Source organism: Ziziphus jujuba, chromosome 3 (assembly GCF_031755915.1).
Source record: "Ziziphus jujuba cultivar Dongzao chromosome 3, ASM3175591v1".
Lineage (NCBI taxonomy): Eukaryota > Viridiplantae > Streptophyta > Magnoliopsida > Rosales > Rhamnaceae > Ziziphus > Ziziphus jujuba.
Window position 1 is genome coordinate 18197973 of NC_083381.1, and position 17198 is coordinate 18215170.

Here is a 17198-nt window from a genome sequence, read left to right on the forward strand (position 1 = left end):
AATTATTTCAACCTATCCGCAATGTGGAAAAATAGTTAACATGGATGGCTAGCTGGTGAGGGAAAAACAAAATTAGGTGGTTTAAGAATTATTTAATTCTATATTATCCTTTCATAAATTTATTACATATAATAAAAACCAATTGATATAAGTTAAAAACAAATAATATGATTCGATATTTTAATTCTTTATTATAATTTTTTATGACAAGTGTTATTGTGTAGTGATTTCACCCAAAAAAAAAAAAATGCTATTGTGATGAAGTGGTAACCATGACTGTTGACACATCATTATATTAACATTTATTTAATTGGTCAAATTAATTTTCCGGGTTAATAAGTCGGATACATTTTGTAACATTTCACCAAGGCCCACCCGATGGAAATTTTGGAGGTCCTAAATTCAATCTAGGACATAATTTATTGACAATGTTGAGTCAACAATTTTAGATAACCAACTTGACAAATCTAAAATGAGGTGATCTGCAATATAATATAATTATTTGAGTAAGTGTGTTTTTTTTTTTTTTTAAATATTTTCACTCATAAAAATTGATTCAATCTGTATATATTACACTAAAAAGAAATAAGTTGCACATAAAGAAAGAAAAAAAAAATAGTAAACTACAAAAACTTAAAGCCAAAATAAAATCTCAAAACTCACCACTTAATCCAACCAAACAATCGTTCGTGTTTTTTTTTTTTTTTTTTTTTTTTTTGTTGGTGATAAAATATGTATTTTTTTAATAAAGCTTTTACTTTTTCAAAAAAAAATTATTTTTTTTATAAAAATTACCTGATAAATTTTTTTTTTAGGTATTTATGTTCGTTATTTTATTTTGAATATCTATAATATGAATAGATTATTATTTTTATTTTTAAAAAAAATTATATTTGTATTTTTAAATACTTTAATAGTTTATTAAAAGGATAATAGTTCTCTCTTAACAAAGTTTATTAATTTTATGAACTTTTTTTAAGAGAGAACTGTAATTCTTTTAATTGATATGCTACTTATTTTCAAACGCTATTCAGGTAATGAAAATTTGAAAAACACAACTGTAATTCACGGTCCTTTGAATTTCGAGCTGCTTTTAATTGATATGGTGATAATTTTCTTATATTGTTTAGGCAATGAATATTTTAAAAAGGAAGAACCTAAGCGAGAAGCCTTAAAAACAAACAACAATGCCTACAAATTAAAGTTTCGTACGATAGAGGTTTGTACCTGAAACCGGATTTCTTTTTGGTTACGACAACTAGCTTCTTATTTTGAGAGTAGAAATCAATTCTATCAAAGCGTAAGAAACCATGTCACTCTCAATTATCACAGTATCCATTTTAACATGCTTCATTCTCAATTATCAAACTAATGGGTTATGAACTTGAAGCCAAAACATACAAGTTAATGTAATATATAAATAATTATATAGCTTTTTTATTTCTGGTTTTTGCACCTTGGCAGCTGAGCAATCTCTCAATGTAACTCTGAAGGAGCTTCCTTCTCTTGTCTCTTCAATCTGCCACTTCTTTACGAACCTTGGGTTCCATTATTACTCTTAGGAAGCATTGCTACTGGAATTTATATTAAATTTTTCATGATTTTAATCTGAGCAACCGCCATAAAGAAATTAATAAATTGCTTACTTAATGCTATTATTAAGTAAACTCATTAAGATATGTCCGATCTTAATTAAATTAATGCTTCAACAATAATAATCAATGAACCCAACTATGCAGGGTTCAGGTTCATACCATACAATTTACTCAAAATGTTTGAAAAAACACACTTGAAAAAATTACTCAAAAAGTTGCCTAAACATAAACCATCATAGAACTAATATGGTGAGAATTTTCATTTGTATAAAGGGTCAATGTCATTTTGGAATGTGAAATATAGCCCCATGATCGATCCAATTCAATTTAACCCTTGCTATATAAATTTTGCTTTTGATATAATTCCAAAATAATAATAACACAATTAATTGCTGTGTCACTAAAGCCGCATGATCAAGTTTGTTTCATTTCAGTTCTTTCCACCTTGAATTTTCTAAGTCACCCTCTAAGTAATAATAAAATTGAAATGATTTGTTTTCTTTTCTAAACATCAAAATTGGTAAATATTTTCAAGCAAAACAATGGTGTGTATATATATATATATATATATTTTTTTTTTTGGGCCTATCCAAAATTTACATCTATATTAATATTTTTTACTGATCATTTTACAAACGTTCTTTGTAGTTTTAAATTTTTGCACATTTACCAAATTTTTATTGCAAATGGTTTTAAATTTAGTGTTTACATTTTTTTCCTCTTAAATTTAACTTAATTAAGATATCTGCTAAACTCTATAACTAACATTAAGTAATATTTGAAATAAGCAATTTATATAAAATTACTAGGTTTAGCCCACGTGCTTTGCACGTGTATTGAGGTGTAGTAGTGTTATTTATGTATATATGTATTCGCATCTTCAAATAAAATGATATTAAAATATTTGATTCACAAGTTAAAAAGCAAAATACTTTTTATTTATTAGTGTTAATTAATCAATATATTATAATCTTTTTAAAAGTTTCAGTAAAACACTTATACATCTAATAAAAATGATTACTTTAAAAGTTTTATATCGGATTAAGGATGGTAATCAAAATTTTGATTACAAAATATTTATTTGTTGACACATATTAATATTATATTTAATTTTTAAAATTACATTGTTAATATTATAGATGAATAAAATTAAAATTAAAAAATAATATTTTTAATTTAATCAATATAATTTTAATAATGAAAATATCAATTTTATGAGAAAATAATGAAAACATATTACAATATCAAAATCTAGATAAAAAAAATTATAACTTATTAATTTCTAATTAAAAAAACAAAAAGAAAAAAAAATTTAGTTGTTGCTTATGTAATGGGTGCTACTGAACGGTAAAATCGAGCAACACAAAAAGCAAAAAAGGGGTAAAAAAGGATGTTGCCGCACAGTTAAAATACCAATCACAATCAGAAACTACGTTAGGGATCTGTTTATTTTTATGAAGTTACCATTATATCTTTGGCATACCATTTTAGAAGGAAAATGACAAAATGGTAGATTTTGGTACTTCTATTATGAACGACAGCATCTTAAAGCAAATAAATTTAAAAAAAAAAAATCCAAAACAAAACAACAAGCAAAACACACAAGGTGCAGTCGTTTTTGAATCATTTTGAACAATAAAAAAGACCAAAACTCATCACACTTCTCATTTATAATATAGAAAAAGGATATATGAATAAAAAAAAACCCAAACAAATTATCAATAGAGGTGTAAATAAGCCAAATCTATCCAAGCATTAGAATTTTGAAATTCAGTTTATGTAATTGGAAAAGTGCTACTACTTAGCTCAACTTTGTAACATTTTTAAATACCTTATTCAAAATTGGCTTGGCTTATTATAATATAAAAAATTAAAATTTTGAATATTTAATTTTAATTTTATTTTATTTTTAACACTAAATTATTAATAAATTCCATTTTTCTATTATTTTTTGATAAAGTTATTCTTTATGAAAATTTTATAAAATTAATCATAAAAGATTTTTTTTAATGTATTATAAGTATACAATATATTTAAATTAATAATAAAACTTTTATATAGATACGTATATTGAAAAAAAAAAAAGAAATTCAATACGTATATAGATACGTATATTGAAAAAAACTTTTTTAATGTAATTTTTATTGATTATCCTTTTTTTTAAATAATAATTACCCACATAATTCTATTTTATAATAGCTCAAATGAGCCACCTTCAACACGCATATTCTTTCATTTTACCCAGAAAAATAGAAAATAATAAATAAATAAATAAAAAGAAAAAAACAAATATTCTTACGGTATTGTAAAGCATATATAATATAACATAAATTAAATGATATTATTATTTGGCTTTTATTTTTCTTTCTTGCCGGAAAGGCCACGAATAGAGTTCGAGCAACATGCCCTGAAAATAGCCGTTGCGGATAGATTTTCAAAATCCCAAAGGATCTCTAAGCCAAGATGATCTCCCAATTTTGAAAGTAGCCGTTGCTGCTGATCGAGAATTCAAAATTCAAAATTCCAGACACTCCGAAGGCAAAAACCATTAACGGTATAAAATTTCCCTAATATTTCATTCTCTCTCCAATTCTTTCGCTCAGTTTCAAAATTCCAGATGTTCCAAGCAAAAATAATCTTCCAATTTTGAAACTAGCCGTTGCTGCTGATCGAATTTCAAATTTCAAAATCTAGACGCTCCTATTGTCCCCCAAAAAAAAAAAGAAAAAAAGATCCAGATGCTTTTAAGCCGAAAACCAATTATGGTAGTATAAAATTTCCCAAATGTTTCATTTTCTGTCCACCTCTCCAGTTTCACCTCCCATTCCCTCTCTCATTTTTTTTAATTTTTATTTTTATTTTTTGTTTTGTTTTTCCTCCGTTTGCCGAAGTTTTTTGGAGTTCGATGCAGAGGTTCATTTGGTAAGTTCCTATGATTTTTCTGTATGTACCTTTGATTTAATGGAGGTTTGAATTGTGGGTTTGGTGGGTAACGGTGAAGGTGTTCCAACCTATAGAAGTAGCCATTAGTGATTGTTTTTTTTTTTTTTTTTTCCTTATTCTATTGGGTCATCGAATCTAATTCCAAATTAAATTTCTCATACTTTTCTCTATGTTTATGGTATAATTCTAATACGCAAACGTGTAATAGATGCGTTACATTGCCTACTATTTTAATTATTTATTTTGGTTAGTCCTTTTAACTGTCTACTTTCCGCTGAATAAGTCTCTGATGATGTTTGAGCTCCATAGAAAATTGAATGAAATTTGGTGTGTAGTTGTGAAAATTCCCTCATTTGGGTATTTGTGTTTTCTTAAAACGCTTTTATTTTAAGTGATATTATCCATGTTAGATTTCCTAATTTGTTACCTTTACTAACTTCTTTCAGGGCCATTCAACATCCTGCAAGCGGATATTTTCTGGGAATCAATGATCTTGTTACACCATTTTTCTCTCTGTTTAGAGGATGATTCAACAGATTTCTTCAGGTACTGCTGACTTCTTTCTCGATTTGTCAGGGAATAAATGATTTTGTTATACCCTTTTTAGTTGTTTCCTTGTCAAAGTGCTTGGAAGGGAGTGTATAGAATTGGTCTATTTCTGATCTAACTCCAAAACATATATATATATATATATATATATATATATATATATATATATATATATATAATAGAGACTTATGAGCTTTCAACAGATTTTTTTACGTAATTGTGACTTCTTTCTCTTTAATTGTGATTCTTGATTGGAAAAGGAAGAAAAAGTTTATTTTTCTCCTAATGTCCTCTATTTGTTGGTTCCATTAATTTTGAATTGCCTTTTAAGAGTTTTGAATTCCAAACATTTGGTATTTAATTGGCTTTTCATTTTCTTTTCGACAGTTAACTTTTTCTATGAATATTTTTCTTTGGGGTGAAATTTTATCTATGAATATTTTTCTTTGGGGTGAAATTTTATTTTTATCTTTTTTAAATCTCTGTTTGTTTTATGTCATTACTTTTTATTTGTGGCTGCTTTTTTAACTTGCTCTTTCTTTTTTGCCATTTTTTCTGTTCATTAATGCTTCTTGTAGCTTCTCTGATGCTTTCTATATGTTGTTGTTAGTGATTCCTTGCGGATGCTTTGATTCTTTGTTCTTTGTTTATGGTTTCTGTATGTACCCTTTAGATGGTTGTTGTGGCCCTTGCTTTACTAATTTTTAGTTTTCTTTTTTGTATGTATTTTTTGCATTTAATAGTCCTTCCTGGAAACTCTTGTTTTCTTGTGTTGTTGGTGTTTATTGTTTTTTATGGACTTCTTTTTGTGTTACCATTTTGTTGTTGTCGTTTTCTGTTTTCATTACTGCTTCTTGTGGCTGCTCTGTGTGTGTAGTTTGCGTTTGTTATTCCTTGCGTATATACGCCTTGATTTGTTGTACTTTGTTTATGGTTTCTGTATGTGTACCTTTGCTTTATATGATTGTTATAGCCCTTGCTTGACATATTTTCAGTCTTCTGGAAACTCTTGCTTTCTCGTGTTGTTATTTTTTGGGGTGGAATTTTGATGTTATAGTTTTTGAATCTCTGTTTGTTTTTATGTCATTACTTTCTACTTGTGGCTGCTTTTTTTTTTTTTTTTTTTTTTTGGGTCATTTTTTTTCCTGTTCATTAATGCTTCTTGTGGCTGCTCTGATGCTTTCTATATGTTGTTGTTAGTTATTCTTTGTGGATGCGTTGAATCTCTGTTCTTTATGGCTTTAGATATTGTGGCCTTGCTTTAACTACTTTTTGCTTTTCCTTTTGGTGTGCATTTATTGTATTTAATATTGTTTCTTGGAGACTCTTGCCTTCTAGTGTTGTTGGTATTTATTGTTTTTTATGGATTTCTTTTTGTATTACTTTTTGGTTGTTCTCATTTTTCGTTTTCATTACTGCTTCTATGTGTAGTTTGTGTTTGTTATTACTTGTGGATGCCTTGATTCGTTGTGGTTTGTTTTTGTCTCTCTATGTACCTTTGCTTCATATGATTGTTATGGCCCCTGCTTTACATATTTTTAGTTTTCTGTTTTGTGTGCCTGGAAACTCTTGCTTTCTTCTGTTGTTTGTGTTTATTATTTTCATGGACTTTTTTGGTTTTAATTTTTTTGTTGTCATGTTTTGTGTTTGTTACTGCTCTTGTGGCCAGTGTCTAGGGGTAGTTTGTGTTTGTTATTGTTTGTGGATGCCTTGATTCATTGTGGTTTATGGTTTTTTTTTTTTTTTTTTTTGTACTTTTGCTTTAGATGATTGTTATGGTTGTTGTTTTACTTATTTATAATTTTCTGTTTGTTTGCATTTTTTTGCATTTTTTATTGCTTCCTGGAAACTCTTGGTTTCTTCTATCGTTTGTAATCATTCTTTCTTTCATGAATGGCTTTTGATTTCTTTTGTCCTTTCTTTGTGTTCATTGTTGCAGTATTAGTTTTCTGCTTTTTCCTCATTCTTTGTATGCTCATTGCCACTCCTTGTGGCACATTTTTTTTATTTTTATTTTTTTCCGGTTATTGCTTCCTATTGCCCTTGTTTTCTGTGTATTTTTCCATTCATCGTTCTTTTTGGATGCCTTTTGATTGTTCAAGTTTTGTTAGGTCCTATATAACTCTTTTTTAGATTTCCAGATATGATCTGAGTTTGACAATCCAACTTACTTTTTCACTTTTCTTTTTTTCCCCTCTACCATTTTGTTTCATGTGATGCTAAATACCTAATGTCCCATAGACTTTATGACCTTTAGCATTTTGGTCAGTTTTCATTCCTCTGGCATAAAATGTTTATCAGATTTACATGATTCTTTTAGTTGGTTTAGATTGGGATACAGTGTGGGATACAGTGTGGGTGGGTAATGGTGAAGAAGTTCCAACCTAATTCCAAATAGACAACTTTTTATGCGAATATTTCCCTTACCTGTATGTTTATGGTAATATCCTAAGACACAAATATATACAGATGTATTACATTCCCTGTTATTTTAATTATCTATTTTGGTTACTCCTCTTAATTGGCTACTTCTTGTTGCTGAATAGGTCTCTGATTTGATCGGAGAAATTGAATGAAATGTGGTGCGGTAGTTGTTAAAATTCCCTCGTTAGGGTATTTTTGTTTTCTCAATATGCTTTTTAGTGATTTTTTTCGATGTTACTTTTCCAAATTTCTTTCAGGACCGTTCAGAATCCTGCAAGCTGGTATATTCAGGCAATAACTGATCTTGTTACAGATTTCTTCAGGTAATGTTGACTTCTTACTTGATATGTTCACAGAATAATGATCCTGTTACACCATTTTCAGTTGTTTTTATGTCATAAAGTACATGGAAGGGAATGTCAATTGGTGCATTTCTAATCTTACCCCCAAAAAAATCAAGGCTGAGGAGCTTTCAACAGATTTCTTCAGGTAATGGTTATTTCTTACTTGATATTGTTGCACTATTACACTATTTGTAGTTGTTTTTTTGTCAGAGTACTTGGAAGGGAATGTGCAAAATTGGTTTACTACCATTGTCAACTCCACAAATTTTAGGTAATATATATATATATATATATATTGTGCAGTTTTCTTTGTTTTTATCATATTCTGATGTTGTAATAAATGGTTTTTTTTTTTTTTTTTTTTTAAATTATAATCTGCCCTGCTTTTTAGTGATTTTTTCCTAATTTCTTTCGAGGCCATTCAGCATCTTGCGAGAATCCATGTTCAGGGAATAGATGATCCTGTTACTAGTGCCCCTGACGAGCTTTCAACAGAATTCTTCAGGTAATGGTGACTTCTTTCTCTTGGAGTTGTTTTTCTGTCAGAGTACTTGGAAGGCAATGTGCAAAATTGGTTTATTTATTTTCTAACTCCTGAAATTATATCTATAGTGGTTGATGAGCTTTCATCAGATTTCGTCAGGTAAGTGATAGACTTCTTTCTCTTTCAATTGTGAATATTGATTGGAAAAACGATGAAAAAGCATATTTTCCTTCTTAAATTAGAGCTCAATGTTTATTTAAATTGTAAATTTATATCTGTTTTGATTGTTCAAGAACTGTACTGGATATCTCATTCTTTCAGCGAGTACAAGTCCAGAAATTCTTGGAGCGCATGCTCCGTACATGGTTTGTTATTGAGGAACAGATGAATGGTTGTAAATTTCCATGGATTGGATTTTCTCTTTCTTGCTTTTAAATTTTCTCTCAATTGATATTAGGTCATCTATGACTTCTATAGATTTTCAGATATGGTCTGAATATATTCAGTGAACAAATAATCTGATACCTGATTCATTTTAGATCCAAGAGTAACCAGCACTACCAATGTCAACTCCACAAATTTTAGGTAATATATATATATATATATATATATATCTTGTGCAGTTTACTTCTCTTTGTTTTTATCATATTCTGATGTAATTAATGGTTTCTTTTAGAGTTCTTTTTTTGGTTAAATTATAAGCTGCCTTGCTTTTTTGTGATTTTCTCCTAATTTCTTTCGGGGCCATTTAGCATCTTGCAAGAATCCATGTTCAGGGAATAAACGATCTTGTTACTGGTGCCCCTGACAAGCTTTCAACAGAATTCTTCAGGTAATGGTGACTTCTTTCTCGCTATGTTCACGGAACAATGATCTTGTTAAACCATTTTTAGTTGTTTTCTTATTAGAATACTTTGAAGGGAGTGCACAAAATTGGTCTATTTCTGAAGTAACTCCAGAAAAAATATCTAACATAGAGGCTGATGAGCTTTCAACAGATTTCTACAGGTAATGGTAACTTCTTTCTCAATATGTTCATGGAATAATGATCTTGTTACACCATTTTAGTTGTTTTTCTGTCAGAGTACTTGGAAGGGAATGTGCAAAATTTTTTAAAAAAATATCTAATATAGAGGTTGGTTAGCTTTCATCAGATTGTCCTTCTTAGATCAAAGTTTATTTACTTAAATCCTGTATTTGTTGGTTCCATTAATTGTGGGTATTTGATAGTTAATTGGCTTTCCATTTTTTTGTATAAATATTTTGCTCTGGGATTGTTCAAGAACTGTACTAGATATCTCCTTCTTTGGGCTAGTACATGTCCAGAAATTCATGGAGTGCATGAAAGATATATGGTTTGTTTGAGGAACATATAAATGGTTGTAAGAATTAAAGTAAATATTTCCAGGGGGTTAAATTTTTTCTTTTTATTTTTTATTTTTAATTTTCTCTCAATTGATATTTGGACCTCTATAACTATTCCCTAGATTTCCAGATATGATCTGAATTTAGTCAGGGAATAGATAATCTGATGCCCAATCTGTGTTAGTAACCGCCACTATGCATGTCAACTCTGCAAAATAGAGACTTATGAGCTTTCAACAGATTATGAGCTTTCAACAGATTCTGGAAGAAAAAGTTTATTTTTCTCCTAATGTCCTCTATTTGTTGGTTCCATTAATTTTGAATTGCCTTATAAGAGTTTTGAATTCCAAACATTTGGTATTTGGCTTTTCATTTTTTTTTTTTTTTTGACAGTTAACTTTTTCTATGAATATTTTTCTTTGGGGTGAAATTTTATTTTTATCTTTTTTAAATCTCTGTTTGTTTTATGTCATTACTTTTTATTTGTGGCTGCTTGTTAACTTGCTTTTTCTTTTTTGTCTTTTTTTTTGTTTATTAATGCTTCTTGTAGCTACTATGATGCTTTCTCTATGTTGTTGTTAGTGATTCCTTGCGGATCCTTTGATTCTTTGTTCTTTTTTTATGGTTTCTGTATGTACCCTTTAGATGGTTGTTGTGGCCCTTGCTTTACTAATTTTTAGTTTTCTTTTTTGTATGCATTTTTTGTATTTAATAGTGCTTGCTGGAAACTCTTGTTTTCTTGCGTTGTTGGTGTTTATTGTTTTTTATGGACTTCTTTTTGTGTTACCATTTTGTTGTTGTCATTTTCTGTTTTCATTACTGCTTCTTGTGGCTGCTCTGTGTGTGTAGTTTGCGTTTGTTATTCCTTGTGTATGTATCCTTGATTTGTTGTACTTTGTTTATGGTTTCTGTATGTGTACCTTTGCTTTATATGAATGTTATAGCCCTTGCTTTACATATTTTTAGTCTTCTGGAAACTCTTGCTTTCTCGTGTTGTTATTTTTTGGGTGGAATTTTGTTGCTATCTTTTTTAAATCTCTGTTTGTTTTTATGTCATTACTTTCTACTTGTGGCTGCTTTTTACTTGCTTTTTTTTTTTTTTTTTTTTTTCTGTTCATTAATGCTTCTTGTGGCTGCACTGATGCTTTCTATATGTTGTTGTTGGCTATTCTTTGTGGATGCGTTGAATCTCTGTTCTTTATGGCTTTGGATGTTGTGGCCTTGCTTTAACTACTTTTTGCTTTTCTTTTTGATGTGCATTTATTGTATTTAATATTGTTTCTTGGAGACTCTTGCTTTCTTGTGTTGTTGGTATTTATTGTTTTTTATGGATTTCTTTTTGTATTACTGTTTGGTTGTTCTCATTTTTCGTTTTCATTACTGCTTCTAGTGGCTGTTTTCTATGTGTAGTTTGTGTTTGTTATTTTCCCTGTGGATGCCTTGATTCGTTGTGCTTTGTTTTTGTCTCTCTACCTACGTACCTTTGCTTCATATGATTGTTATGGCCCTTGCTTTACATATTTTTAGTTTTCTGTTTTTAATGTACCCTTTAGATGGTTGTTGTGCCCCTTGCTTTACTAATTTTTAGTTTTCTTTTTTGTATGCATTTTTTGTATTTAATAGTGCTTCCTGGAAACTCTTGTTTTCTTGTGTTGTTGGTGTTTACTGTTTTGTATGGACTTCTTTTTGTGTTACCATTTTGTTGTTGTCATTTTCTGTTTTCATTACTGCTTCTTGTGGCTGCTCTGTGTGTGTAGTTTGCGTTTGTTATTCCTTATGTATGCCTTGATTTGTTGTACTTTGTTTATGGTTTCTGTATGTGTACCTGTGTACCTTTGCTTTATATGATTGTTATAGCCCTTGCTTTACATATTTTTACTTGCTTTTTTTTTTTTCTTTTTTTTTTGTCTTTTTTTGCTCACTCTTCATTAATGCTTCTTGTGGCTGCTCTGATGCTTTCTATATGTTGTTGTTAGATATTCTTTGTGGATCCGTTGAATCTCTGTTATTTATGGCTTTAGATGTCGTGGCCTTGCTTTAACTAACTTTTACTTTTCTTCTTGGTGTGCATTTATTGTATTTAATATTGTTTTTTTGGAGACTCTTGCTTTCTTGTGTTGTTGGTATTTGTTTTTTATGGATTTCTTTTTGTTAATCTTTTTGGTTGTTCTCATTTTTCATTTTCATTACTGCTTCTAGTGGCTGTTTTCTATGTGTAGTTTGTGTTTGTTATTCCTTGATATTCTTTGTGCTTTGTTTGTCTCTCTATGTACCTTTGCTTCATATGATTGTTATGGCCCTTGCTTTACATATTTTTAGTTTGCTGTTTTGTGTGCTGGAAACTCTTGCTTTCTTGTGTTGTTTGTGCTTGCTATTTTTTTTTTTTTTTAATTTTCATGGACTTTTTTGTTTTAATTTTTTTGTTGTCATGTTTTGTGTTTGTTACTGCTCTTCTGGCCAATGTTTTTGTGTTTGTTATTGTTTGTGGATGCCTTGGTTCATTGCGCTTTTGTTTATGGTTTTTGTTTGTACCTTTACTTTTAGATGATTGTTATGGTTGTTGTTTTACTTATTTATAATTTTCTGTTTGTTTGCATATTTTGCATTTGTTAGCTTCCTGGAAACTCTTGGTTTTTTCTATTTTTTGTAATCATTCTTTTCTTTCATGAATGCCTTTTGATTTTATTTTTTTTGTCCTTCCTTTATGTTCATTGTTTCACTGTAAGTTTTCTATTTTTTTCCTCATTCTTTGTATGCTCATTGCGACTCCTTGTGGCACACACACACACATTTATATATATATATTTTGGTTATTGCTTATATAGCCCTTGTTTTTTGTGTATTTTTCCATTCATTGTTCTTTTTGGATGCCTTTTGATTGTTCGAGTTTTCCTTTGGCTTTCATAGTAAGTTTGTTACATTATTATTTATGATGTGTATTTCTTTACTTTTAATTATTAATTAATTGTTTGACAGATTTGGGGTTTTGAGACAATTCTTTCGTTAGGTCAAGCATTTGGAAAGAAGTTGCCGGACATGGCATTCCCTCGAATTCTTAATTGGCATATTTTACAAGTGCCAAGTTTTGAGAAGGCTACTGAACTCTTCGATCATCGTGATGTATTCTTCCACTTATATATGTACAAATATATATGTATATATATAAATATACATTCCAACATAGTAATATTATTTATAGATTTTTGCAGTATTTGTAGGAATATTAGTATTACTTAATAATCACTTTATGATAATCCTTTGTCTTTTGCAGTATCCCGTTCATGGCTTAATGAATGTAACTGAATTTGAGCGTGCATATATCGGCAAAATTGCATGGGTATGTCATGACAGTACTCCAATACAATGTTGCACCTGCTGTCCGAGACAAGCTACCACATGCAAGTCATGATAAAAAAGATGAAGGTGACATTTACAAGAAGTGAAAGAAGTAAGAAACGAAAAGAGGCATCTGTGGAAATTATGGGTAAAGGAGGGAGGCGGCGAGTGGGAGATAAGCCGACAGACCAGCCTTCATCATCGACTGCAGGAGTTGCTGCTCATGTTCATGTTAAACCATCGATTCCATCCCAACCTCCAACATCTCCATCCCATGATGAGGTTTGAATAAATTGTATGAAAGTTTATCTTTTTTATTATTGCAAGTACTAATCATTATTGTTTCTTTTAGGTACCTTTGAGAGAGAGAGATTAATTATCCTTGAAGGCGAAGTGGCTAATGTACGACAAGACGTCTGTTAAGGATTTAAGAATCGCCATGCATAGAGAGTTTGCAAGTTTGGACACCAAGCTTGATAAGTTAATGAAGCACCAAAGAATGAGAGTTGGTGCTGACGGGTTGGGAGATGGGATGGAAGCGGACGTTGAAGATGATGAAAATAAAGAAGAGTTTGGTCCCGATGCGACCCCCGTTGATAGACAGTCACGTCCATCTGTTGTAGACGATGCAGGACCAAGTGTTAAGATTATCGAAAAAGTGTCTCCATCAAAGTTTCTTATTGGGAGACGTGCAAAAAAGCTAGCAGCTGCTAAGCAAAGTATAGATATTGGGAGGCGGGATAGGAAGGCGGCAGCAGCTATTACAGCTCCTTACAGTGTTGGAGGCTTGCGAAAAAAACCACAGCGCACTTTACTCGATGCATCTTCTACTTTGAAGTTCACCCATACAAACCAGTACCCATGCGACTTGTAAAAAATTTTGACCAATTTATGAAGTCCGGTTGGGCAGCAAAGACATGGACATTTTGACTGCGGAAATAGTTTCCCTCCTGTTGGAAAACATTTCCTCCAAGGCTGGAGAAGGGAAACTATTTCCGCACTCAAAATGTCCATGTCAACCTTTGCTGCCCAACCGGACTTCATAAATTGGTCAAAATTTTTTACAAGTCGCATGGGTACTAGTTTGTATGGGTGAACTTCAAAGTAGAAGATGCACCGGGTAAAGTGCGCTGTGGTTTTTTTCGCAAGCCTCCGACACTGTAAGGAGCTGTAATAGCTGCTGCCGCCTTCCTATCCCGCCTCCCAATATCTATATTTTGTTTAGCAGCTGCTACCTTTTTTGCACGTCTCCCGGCAGGAAACTTTGATGAAGATACTTTCTCGATAATCGTAACACTTGAACCTGCATCGTTTACAACAGATGGACGTGACTGTCTATCAACAGGGGTCGCATCGGGACCAAACTCTTCTTTATTTTCATCCCTTTCAATGTCTGCTTCCATCTCATATCCCAACCCTCAACACCAACTCCCACTCCTTGGTGCTTCATTAACTTATCAACTCTCTAAGCATGGCGATTCTTAAATCCTTAATGTAACACCCCGTCCCAAATCGCACCGGAATCCGTGCACGTTGACCGTTGACCGTTGACCAAAGGGGTCAAAAGTTGACTTTTTGACTCGGTGGGAATTTCGAGTTGACCAGGGTACCGTGGCGAAGTGCATGACGCCCTGAGTTCGTAGACTAGTAGCACGTCGAAAACGGAGCTACGGTTTGAAAGTTATGGGCAAAACAAGTTGAAGTGTAAACTGTCTAAAAGGTGCCGGGAGTTGACTTTTTCTTGTGATGTAATTGTGAGTTGACTCTTGTATGGTTGTAAAGTACTCGTCGATACGAGTTCATAGACTAGCGGCACGCTTAAATCGGACATGTGGTTAAAAAGTTATGGACGTTTGAAGTTTACCGGATACCGTATTATTTTAATGTTTTTGGGTCGTAAACAGTGAAATGCCACGTGTCAGCTTCTGAGTGGTCCACGTGGCATGAACAGTGTCATGCAGGGTTTTAATTTTGAAAAACTCTCGGGGAAGAGAGAGAAAGAGAGAGAAGAGAGAGAAAAAGAGAGAGGAGAGAGAAAGAGAGAGAGAGGACCCGCCGGCCGCCGGTCATTTTCACGTTTTTCCGGCCTAGTTACTGTACACGCGCCGGCCAGCCAGATTGCCCACCTCATTTCCGGCAAAACCTCCAAATTTCACGGCGAACGGCCGCCGGACGCGTCCGGATCGGACGTCCGAAGTTTGGCGGCGATTTTTCCCCCTCCACCGCCGGCCACCGCGAATCGGCACTATTCCGGCCGATATACAGTACACGCGCCATACACCCAGCATCCTCTCCTCAAGTCCGGCCTACCCACCAAAAATCACGGCCATCGGACCACCGACGCGCCGGGATCGGAGCGTTTTCCGGCGAGGGGTCGAAAATCTTCAAACGGTGATTTCTCCGCCGTCCGACCTCCGTTTTGCTCACCGTCGGTCCCGTTGGATTGCTCTCCTCACGATCTACAAATCTGCAAAATTTCACAGCAAACGGCCACTACCGGAAAATACTGTTCCGGCGACGGTTGCCGGTGACCGTGGCGGCCCGCCGGAAAATACTGTTCCGGCGAGTACCCGAAAATTCCGACCAGCTCCAGTCCGCAGTGTTCGACCTCCTGAACCCAAATCCGACTTCCGTTTCCGCCAATTCGCGACGGTTTGGGAGAATTGCGGAGCCGAAACCCGGAAAGCTTCCCAACGAAATTCAAACCCCGTCGGGTACGATCATCGAAAATTAAGACCGGATCTGTGATTAGCATCACTCGAGCTTCGATTCGGTATATAACTCGTAAATTCTAGATATCGTTTGTGTTTTGACCCCCCGGGTACCGGGTATTATTTACCCGAATAAAATATTAATTTATTTGACTGTCTGTGAATTTTGTTCTAGGAGCACCGGTGAGTCGTAGAATTGATCCCGTAGTGGATCATGGGTTAATTGCGTGCTCCAGGTGAGTGACCCACCTTCAAATTAATTTTGGGGAATTTAATTGATGAATATATTATGTGTGAATTAAATATTTGGAATTTAATTTCTATGTGCCAAATATTTATTGGATTTATTGTAGAATTATTTATGAATTTATTGGATTTAAGAAAATACGAATTCTACAATTTATGCCATGTGGAATTATTTTATGGTTTTGAGGATTTTGAAATTGGTGTGGTTTTAATGGTAAATTGGGCACGATTCGATTTTCAAATATTTCAAGGAAAATATTTGGTTATGTTGGTGATTTCAATTTTTATGAAATATGCCCATAAAATATTATGGGATTTGATTATGATATTTCGAGAAATTATTTATGCTTGGAAAAAATGTGGATATTTGAATTGATGGATTTGGGAGTTGGTGGATTTGAAAATCATGGGATTTATGGTATTAATTATAAGGAAATTGTGGAGAATTTCCCGGTTCAAGCGGATGGATTATGCCCGCTATGTTTATGAAAAATGTGAAATTTGTTTTATGATTTAAATTTATGGATTTTATAATTTTTAGATGCACCGTGCACGTACTGGTGTTCTGATTATGTGATATGGTATATGTGATATGGTTAGTGTGCACACGGTTGTGATTAGCGCGCAGGTGGGTGTGAGTAGCGCGCGGTTGATATTATGAGGGTGTCCTGTGGATGCCATCGGAGAGGGCGGCCACCCCCCTTTGGCCGGGACACCAGGTTAGCAGCGGCGCAGTGGGACGCCACGCGACCGTATGCCGGTTTCTTTCTATAACCTCCTGTCTGGCGGTACCTTGGGACGCTGGGTACTGTTGGCGCCACTGGTATATAGTGGGTGCATCAAATGATTTTCAGAACTGTGTTTTAAAAATAAAATGTTTGGAAACTGTATTGGAAATTTAAAGTACAATTGTTACTGTTCTGGTATTTATTTGATGTCTTGGCTTTCGGGGATTACGAACAAGGGTTTTGTGAAAATGTTTTAAAAGGGGAACTTTTCCAACTGAGAGAATTGTAAGGGTTTTGAGAGAAATTATTATTTCCAATTTATTATTATCTATCTACTGTATTACCGTGGTATTATATTGTATAGTAGATAGGGTCGCTCACTGAGATGATTAGCATCTCACACTCTTAAATTCCGTTCCTCTAGGTACCAAGTTGTCGGTGTTCATTAGGAGCGGACTCGATCTTCCTCGCTG

At 32.8% G+C, this 17198-nt stretch overlaps 1 long non-coding RNA gene and 1 pseudogene across 6 annotated transcripts; both read left to right on the plus strand.

Annotated features, from left to right (window-relative positions):
• LOC125423363 (beta-amyrin synthase 1-like) overlaps nucleotides 1-17198 on the plus strand; it is a 71886-nt pseudogene that overhangs the window by 42562 nt on the left and 12126 nt on the right.
• LOC107422766 (uncharacterized) lies at nucleotides 3959-13768 on the plus strand. Of its 6 annotated transcripts, none has more exons than XR_007241914.2 (10): nucleotides 3959-4360; nucleotides 4487-4517; nucleotides 4985-5084; nucleotides 7769-8126; nucleotides 8281-8924; nucleotides 9092-9171; nucleotides 9233-9347; nucleotides 12681-12824; nucleotides 12976-13322; nucleotides 13393-13768. It is a non-coding gene; the product is annotated as an uncharacterized LOC107422766 (long non-coding RNA). The 6 variants fall into 6 exon arrangements; XR_009638321.1 differs by having other exon boundaries at nucleotides 9248-9347; nucleotides 12681-12844; XR_007241902.2 differs by having other exon boundaries at nucleotides 9248-9347.